The 7,387-nt window shown below is 42.2% G+C and overlaps 1 pseudogene; it reads right to left on the bottom strand.

The window, feature by feature from the left end:
- Window positions 1-1,320: 1,320 nt before the first annotated feature.
- On the bottom strand, window positions 1,321-2,197 carry LOC119815349 (annotated as a pseudogene).
- Between the last annotated feature and the right edge of the window lie 5,190 nt (window positions 2,198-7,387).

Below are 7,387 nucleotides of genomic sequence, written 5' to 3'. Positions count from 1 at the left end.
CAGAGGGTACCAGAATAATCAGGCTTTTGTCAACATGCTTGGGTAGCCCCCTGAACTAGATGGGGAGAATGTACTGCTGAAAACCATACTCATTAGTTGAAGGAGAGATAGAGGCCAAGAATAGAGCTAGAAGGATCCTCCCTACTGGCAAGTTTTCATAGTACTGGAAGGAAGATTTTATTCATCTGAACACAGCCAGTAAGCACTGTTCCTCCACGGTTTCTGCTCCAAGCTCTTGCTTTGAGTTCCTGCCTCAGCTTCTCTTGATGGTGGACTGTGACTTGTGAGTGGAAGTGCGCTCTTCCCAGCCCAAGCTGTTCTTGGTGATGGTGTTTATCCCAGCAATAGAGAGTAAAGTAGGGCATTTGTGGATAGTGGAAGGGCTGATAGCCCTTTCTGAGGGACTATTATCAATTAATGATTGCTGGGAGAAGGCTTAGCACTTTGTGCAATGGCGAACCCACTTGTTAATTGTTCATGCTCCAGAAAACACCCTCCGAATCCTGCTCATTCAAGCAACCCTAATAAACTCAGTGGAAGCTGTCTCCAATTGGTAGCCACTTACAAGTGAAGAGTTAGTTTTCTCCAAGGGAGTCTCACTAGGGAAACAAACTACTCGTAAGGATAAGTTCTATGCCTAACAGCAGATGGCCAACAGGAAAGGAACTCAATGGCATTTTTGGAGGGTCTTTGTCTCAGAATGTTGTCATTTTTTTCTTTAATTTTGCAGGTCCTTTGAGTATACATTATGGCTCCTGGTTTTGGGTTTTTATCAAATTCTTAAATGTGTAAATGTCTCTGCGTCTGTGTGTTTTTCTTGTATATTTCCTTTGCCCATTTTTCTTGTTTTGTTGTTTTGTATTCATCTTCTTTATTATTTCTTAGATGCCTTTTTTATTTATTTTTGTTTTTTGTTTGTTTTTAAGAAAGTATTTGATCTCTTTATTCTGAAAGCATAGTGTTAAATAAAATCCAAGAGGTATTGGGTTGGTCTTTGGTCTCTTGTGCTTTAGGGGAGCCAGACTGGCCTAGAGGAACATGTGTGTGATCTCCCAGACTAGAAGGTACTGTTCGAAGGTATATTTCCCAAGTGTGGTGGGGCACAAGCTCCAGCTCTTTCAGAGAAATGAAAGTTAGATTGTTTTGAGAAGACAACTAAGCAAGAGGGCCAGACATCAGAATGGTAGAAGAACATGGAGGAGGGGAAGGGCAGAAATCTTCTTCCCTTTCTGTGACAATCTAAGAGCAGAGACTAGTGACCCCAGCAAGGGACCAAAGTAGACATCTATGTGGACCCCACTAGGGATGCACCAGAGCCCTCTAAGGCCAGACAGCTGGCACGTGCTCACGGGGTGGAATGTTCTCCGTGAGAATGGAGATGAATTGTTCCAGTTTCTGTGCGGCTGCTTTCCCAGCCTCTAAGACGTCCTTGTGATTGGCCTTCTCCAGGTTTGCATAATCCATGACGACCTTGTTAGTCATGAGCAAGAAACCAAAGACTCGAAGCCCACAATGGCGTGCAACAATAACTTCTGAGACTGTACTTATGCTAATAGCATCTGCTCCCAGCATCCTTAGCAGGCAACTCTCTGACACAGTCTCAAAGTCGGGGCCTTCCAACGTCACATAGGTGCCTGTCTTCCTATAATTTCCATTGCTCCCCATTTGTTTCCAGGCCTGTAAAGCCTTCTGCCTCATATTCCAGTCATAAGCGTCAGACATGGCAGGGAAACAAACTCTAAACCTTTCATCATTGGGGCCTCAGAGAGGTAGGTTTTTGTGATCACAGATCATAATGATATCTCCAACTACAAAATTGGGGTTGAGCCCTTCTGCTGCATTGGTAACTATCAAAGTGTCCACACCCAGAAGATGGAAAACCCTCACCGGTAATATCACCTTTAACAGTGGGTAACCTTCATACGTATGGAACTTGCTCTGAATCATCACACAGGCTCTGCCATTCAGGAATCCAAACACTGGGCAGCGAACATGACCTTATACTGTGCTTTTGGAAAAGTTGGGTATCCTCACTGTACTCAAAGACCTGGACCTGAGTTCATTTAGCAGTCGGACCTCCTAACCCAGAACCACAGATCACTGCCCCTTGAGGTCACTGCATAGTGTGAGACCGAAGCTGCTCAGTGGTGCTCTGATAATCTTCATATGTAAATTTGTTGTTCTCCATGGTGTCACCAATAGCCTGAAATCCTCCTGCTCTTTCCTCTCTGCAGATGACACGGTCTGAGTCTGCTCAACACTGTTCAAATGCCTGTTTTCTAAATAAAGACAGAAAAGGCCTGAATCCAGATGAGAGGGGAGGTGGGGAGGAACTGGGGGAACGGGAACGGGAAACCATAATCAGAATGTATTGTATGAAAAAGAGATCTATTTTCAATAAAAGAAAAAGGAGAATTAAAATAGTAGGGACTTGTTGGGAAGAAGAACTTTAGTGGGAAAGGGAGGAGGTGGAGGGGGCAATTGGAGTGAAAAATAACCAAAAGTTTATAAAAGTATATATATATATATATATATATATATATATATATATATATATAATATATTCCACTGTGTGCACGTGCACTAGTGCATGTATGCGTGTGTGTGTGTGTGTGTATGTGTGTGTGTGTGTGTGTGTGTGTGTGTGTGTGTATAATAGTCAAAGAGTAAAAATAAAACTTTTCTCTCTCGATAGACCACCATGTAGCCAGACACTGCTGGGCTTTGTATGCTGAGTTGTCTCAGAGACAGAGATAGCTGCATCAGTCCCCAGAGTCAGAGCAGATGCAGAAAGACAGGATAGGGAGAATGTGTTTATTTGAATTCTAGCCAATTTAATATTCTCTCTGATTTTTAAGAAAGATACATATCTTTTAAATTCCTTGTGGAATGAGCCAACTGTAAGAGAATGTCAAGATGTATCCAAACGGAACATGTGGACTTCCTCATCTGTCAAAGGAAGTCATGGTACTGGATGATTTCTAAGCCTTCTAATTCTAAATTCAACTGTAGAGACATCACAGTGGGATCGTGATACACAGGTACCTTCAAGCCCACAAGGAAGGAGGTTTAATCGAAGCCAAGACAAAGAGGAGTAGGGAAGGATTGACCCAGGTATTAGAAAGTTTATTAAGTTCCCAATCCTTCCTTGGGGCCCCAAACTCACCATAGGACTCAAACAAGGCTATCTGGGCCTTGGGCATAGAAAAGGGGAGAATATGAGCCTAGAACCACATTCAGTGCTGGAGGGATTTGAAGTGACTGACTGTATTTAAGCTACTGGGTTGTGGTTATGGTGAGATTGTCTTTCAGAGGATGTATTCTGTCATACTTAAGTGAATAGCTCTGCCCTTTGCTACCTCTGTCCTTGCTAAGTCACTTAAATTGAACTGCCATTTCCCCATTTGTAGGAGTACTTCCTTGGTAGGGTTATTGCACGAGGTCGTTACAGAAAGCAGTGCAAAAGCCACTTTAATTTGTTATTATTATTATTGTTGTTGTTGTTGTTTTTAGGTCATTGGCTCAGGAATTGGATGAAGGGCTTCAGTGTAAAGAATTACAATACTAAATGAACAGCAATCTGTCTAACTAGCTAGTATATGAATGTATTATGAGTTAAGGTGTACCATATGCATGCAGAAGCCAGAAGAGGGTATAAGATCCCCTAGAACTGGAGTTACAGGTAGTTGTAAACCACAGTGTAGATTCTGGGAACTAAAAATCCTAGTCCTCTGCAGGAGTAGCAAGTGCTCTAACCACTGAGAAATCTCTCTAGCTTCCATCTTCTTCTTTTGATAATCCTTCCCATTTCTAAGAATGAAATTTCATGATCTGTCAGGCAAAGTTTGTCTGTAACCAAACTATGTGTGGTTTTTATATTTTAAAGTATTATATAAAAATAAATAAAGAAAATGTGATAACTGCTACAAATAGTCCCCTGAGCCCAAATTTTTACTATAGTTTGGGCTTTTTACAAAGAAATGTCTTCCACTGTCTTTCCCACACTACACTTACATCTTGTTCTTTTCCCTTAAATCTGTGCCTTTCTTGGTTTATTATGTTTATTGGCTTTCTATTATTGTAGAGAATAGCTGAGAAAAATAACTTTATAAAGAGGAAAAGTTTAATTTGAAAACAATCTTGGAGGTTTTGGTCCATGACCAGTGGATCTGTTCCTTTCAGGTCTGTGCAGGTGGAACATCATGGGCAGAGTTCTGGGCAGGGGAGGCTGCTCAGTTCATGCAGTTGGGAAGCAAAGAGGAAGAGGATTGGGTCTTCATGTCCCACTCAAAGGACATCCCATGACCTATCTTCCTCCTACCAGGCCCCACTCTCTAAAGATTTTAGCTTTCAAAAGCACCACAGGCTGGTGACCAAGCCTTCTGTTCAAGCCTTGGAGGGCACTTGCACAAACCACAGCACTGAGGAACACAACCTGACAATACACCCTGATGATAGAGGATAACGGAGGAAAAGAAAAGCATTCGTGTATTAACAGTGTCTTCTCAAGTAGTATAAGCATTTTCATTATCAACCATGGTCATTAAAATTATCTGCATTGTTAAAGCTCTGAACTCATTCTCAGCTTTTTCTTCTGACCTCTCTCCCCCCCCCCACCTTTTCTTTTTTCATTGACCAATCAGCCAGTAGACCCCCTGTCTTTTTCTCCCTTGCTCCATTACTCCCCTTTGTTCCCTCTTCACATCTTTCCCTCTGCTTCCTCCTTCCTTGCTTTTCTTACCTACTGTAGGCCCCACTTCTTTTCTTTAAATAAATATTTACTGAGTATCTGCAAGGATTTATACGGTGACAATTCAGGGGCAAATAATGTAGGGAGAGAGAAATAAATGAACGACAACACAGAGTAAAACGTTGACTGGGGCAAAAGTGAGATCAGGGTGCCGTGGGTCCAATGAGGGATGGAATGAGGAGGGAAGCCGGGAGGTTGAAATGAAGACAGCAGACAGTGCCAAGCAGAAAGTGGGGGAACGCAAGAACAGCAAGGCATAAAAGGTTCAGGGGTAAGAGCAGTGAGAAGTATAATCAAGATGTCATACTAACAGAGAAAGTACAGGAGAGATTAGCAGGGGCCAAAGGCTCCAGGTTCTTCGAGCCTGCAGGAATTCACATTTTCTTAAGAAGTACGGGGATCTTTTTGAAATTTGAAGCATTGGGGAAAATATCTCGATTCATACCAAAGCTGCAGTGAGGAGAAATGCCAGACTGGAAACAGATTCGGAAGGGTTGTCCTAGGAATCAGGGGAGAAAAGGTAAGGGTTTATGCTGAGGTGGCATCGATGTAAGATGTAAGTGAAGAGGCGTGAGGAAGAGTATGTAGCACTTTGCTAGGAGCTATAGAATGCTGACTTCTTACTAAGCTCTAGCCATAGTGATGCTATGCTGCCTTTGTTCCTTACTTAGTGTTGGAAAAGAAACTGCCAAGTACATTGGAAAGCCTGAAGAGTCACACAAACTCTCTCACTCTCAGGAGGGGAACAGGAATAGGCAGCCAAATTCTAATCACAAGTTTACATGGATCCAAGAAAGGGGGAAATCTTGGATTGTCCTGATGGCTCCCACCATCTGTAGGTGTGTGAGTTCTCCCGCAGACACCGAAATAAACGTGCTAACAATTGTATTCCTGGGCTGAAGATACAAAGTGGGTCCGTAGTGGGGCTTTAGTGTTACACCCCCATAGGATTGTCTCACAGGATAGAGTACCTCATAGGTTTCTAACTCACTCTCTATTGCTCCTTGGTTCATTTATTTGAAAATATGTTTGCTAATTTAGCTCCCAACCATGTTGTCTCCAACTCCTGTGTGTCTCTCACCATGTGGATCTCTCTTAGAATTTCTCTGGAAAGACTTTAGACCCAGCATACTGCGGTTCTGAACAGAATATCCTCTGTGGTCCTATAAGGCATGACAAATAAGTACATATATTACTCTTCGATTAAGAGCATTCCCAAACGAAATCAGAAAAAAAAAGGAGGAGGAGAAGGACTCAAGAGGTTGAGGGAAAGGAGAGGTGCAGAATTAAAAAGGAAAGCAAGAGATCCGTTTGTGAGTACAATTATGTTTGGGTTATCTCTGTGTTAGTGAGCTCAGGCTACCATGACAAAAGACTGCAGGCTGAGTGCTTTAAACAACAGAAGGTTGGTTTTTTTCAGAGTTCTGGAGACTGAAGTCCCACAACAAGGTGCTAAGTGATTTGGTTTCTTGTGAGAGCTCTTTCTTGCTAGCAGGCAGCCACACATCACAAAGGAATTGCCTTGTCCTCACATCACAAAGGAATGGGTCTCAGGGAAGACAGAGAGCAAGGAGAATGCATCAATCACCTTTATCACTTCTTTTTTTTAAAAAAATAATTTATATTTTTATTTTATGTTCACTGGTGTTTTGCTTGCATGTATCTTTCTGTGAGGGTGTCAGATTTTGGAGAGACAGACAGTTGTGAGGTGCTATATGGGTGCTAGGAATTGAACCAGAATCCTCTGAATGACCAACCAGTTCTCTTATTCACTGAGTCACCTCTCCAGCCCCAGCCTTTATCACTTCTTACAAGACTGCAGTTGTATTTGATTAGGCTTGGTATCTCATTGATCTTAGAAACATCCCAAAGACCCTGTCTCCAGAAACAGGCACCCTGGGAACTAAGACTTTAACATATAAACGGGGAGCATAATTCAGTCTGAGACGTTTTACTCTCATCTAAATTTAAATCTAAATTTAAAAAAAGAACACAAAAGTTCCCTTTGTTTCCTGTAAGCTTCACCAACCCCAATTGCTTCAATTAAAAAAGGAGGGGCAGTGGAGAAGAGATATCTAGATACAGGTATGTGATTAGAATTAGCACAAGTTCAACTCAGCAGAATTTCCTTAGTATGTCTGAGTTATTATTAGCTAGACTGGGAAGCAGTGTAGCCCAAAACTATTTGAGGCATCAAAGACAGTTCTTTTTTGGAAGCCTATACTTTATTTAATAGTCTATTTTGAACTGTGGAGAATTGAACTCTAAATTTAGAATGTTCAACTGTTTCTGGTTGGCATTTAACTTACTTTTTAAGTAGGACATCAGACGATGCAATGGGGTTCCCCTTAGGTTCTTCCTTAAGACTGGATGCTTCAGCTGAGAGTGTCCTAAAACTGTACTCTCCACATAGCTGAATCATGATTGCTTGATAAACCGAGGGGCTGACTCCTATGGTACAGTGTCTGCCATGCAGACCCAAGGACCTAAATTCCTCAGAATCCACGGAAAACTCTGGGAGAGTGAGGTCCTGTGATATCAGCAATGGGGAGGCAGAGGCAGGCAGATTCCCGAGCCTCGTTTGTTGCCAGCCTAGCCAACTGATGAACTACATATTCAGCGGGAGACCCTTCTCAA

The sequence above is a fragment of the Arvicola amphibius genome, chromosome 5, assembly GCF_903992535.2.
Source record: "Arvicola amphibius chromosome 5, mArvAmp1.2, whole genome shotgun sequence".
In the NCBI taxonomy this organism is placed as follows: domain Eukaryota; kingdom Metazoa; phylum Chordata; class Mammalia; order Rodentia; family Cricetidae; genus Arvicola; species Arvicola amphibius.
The sequence above is the reverse complement of the archived record's forward strand: the minus strand, read 5'-3'. Positions and strand labels throughout refer to the sequence as shown.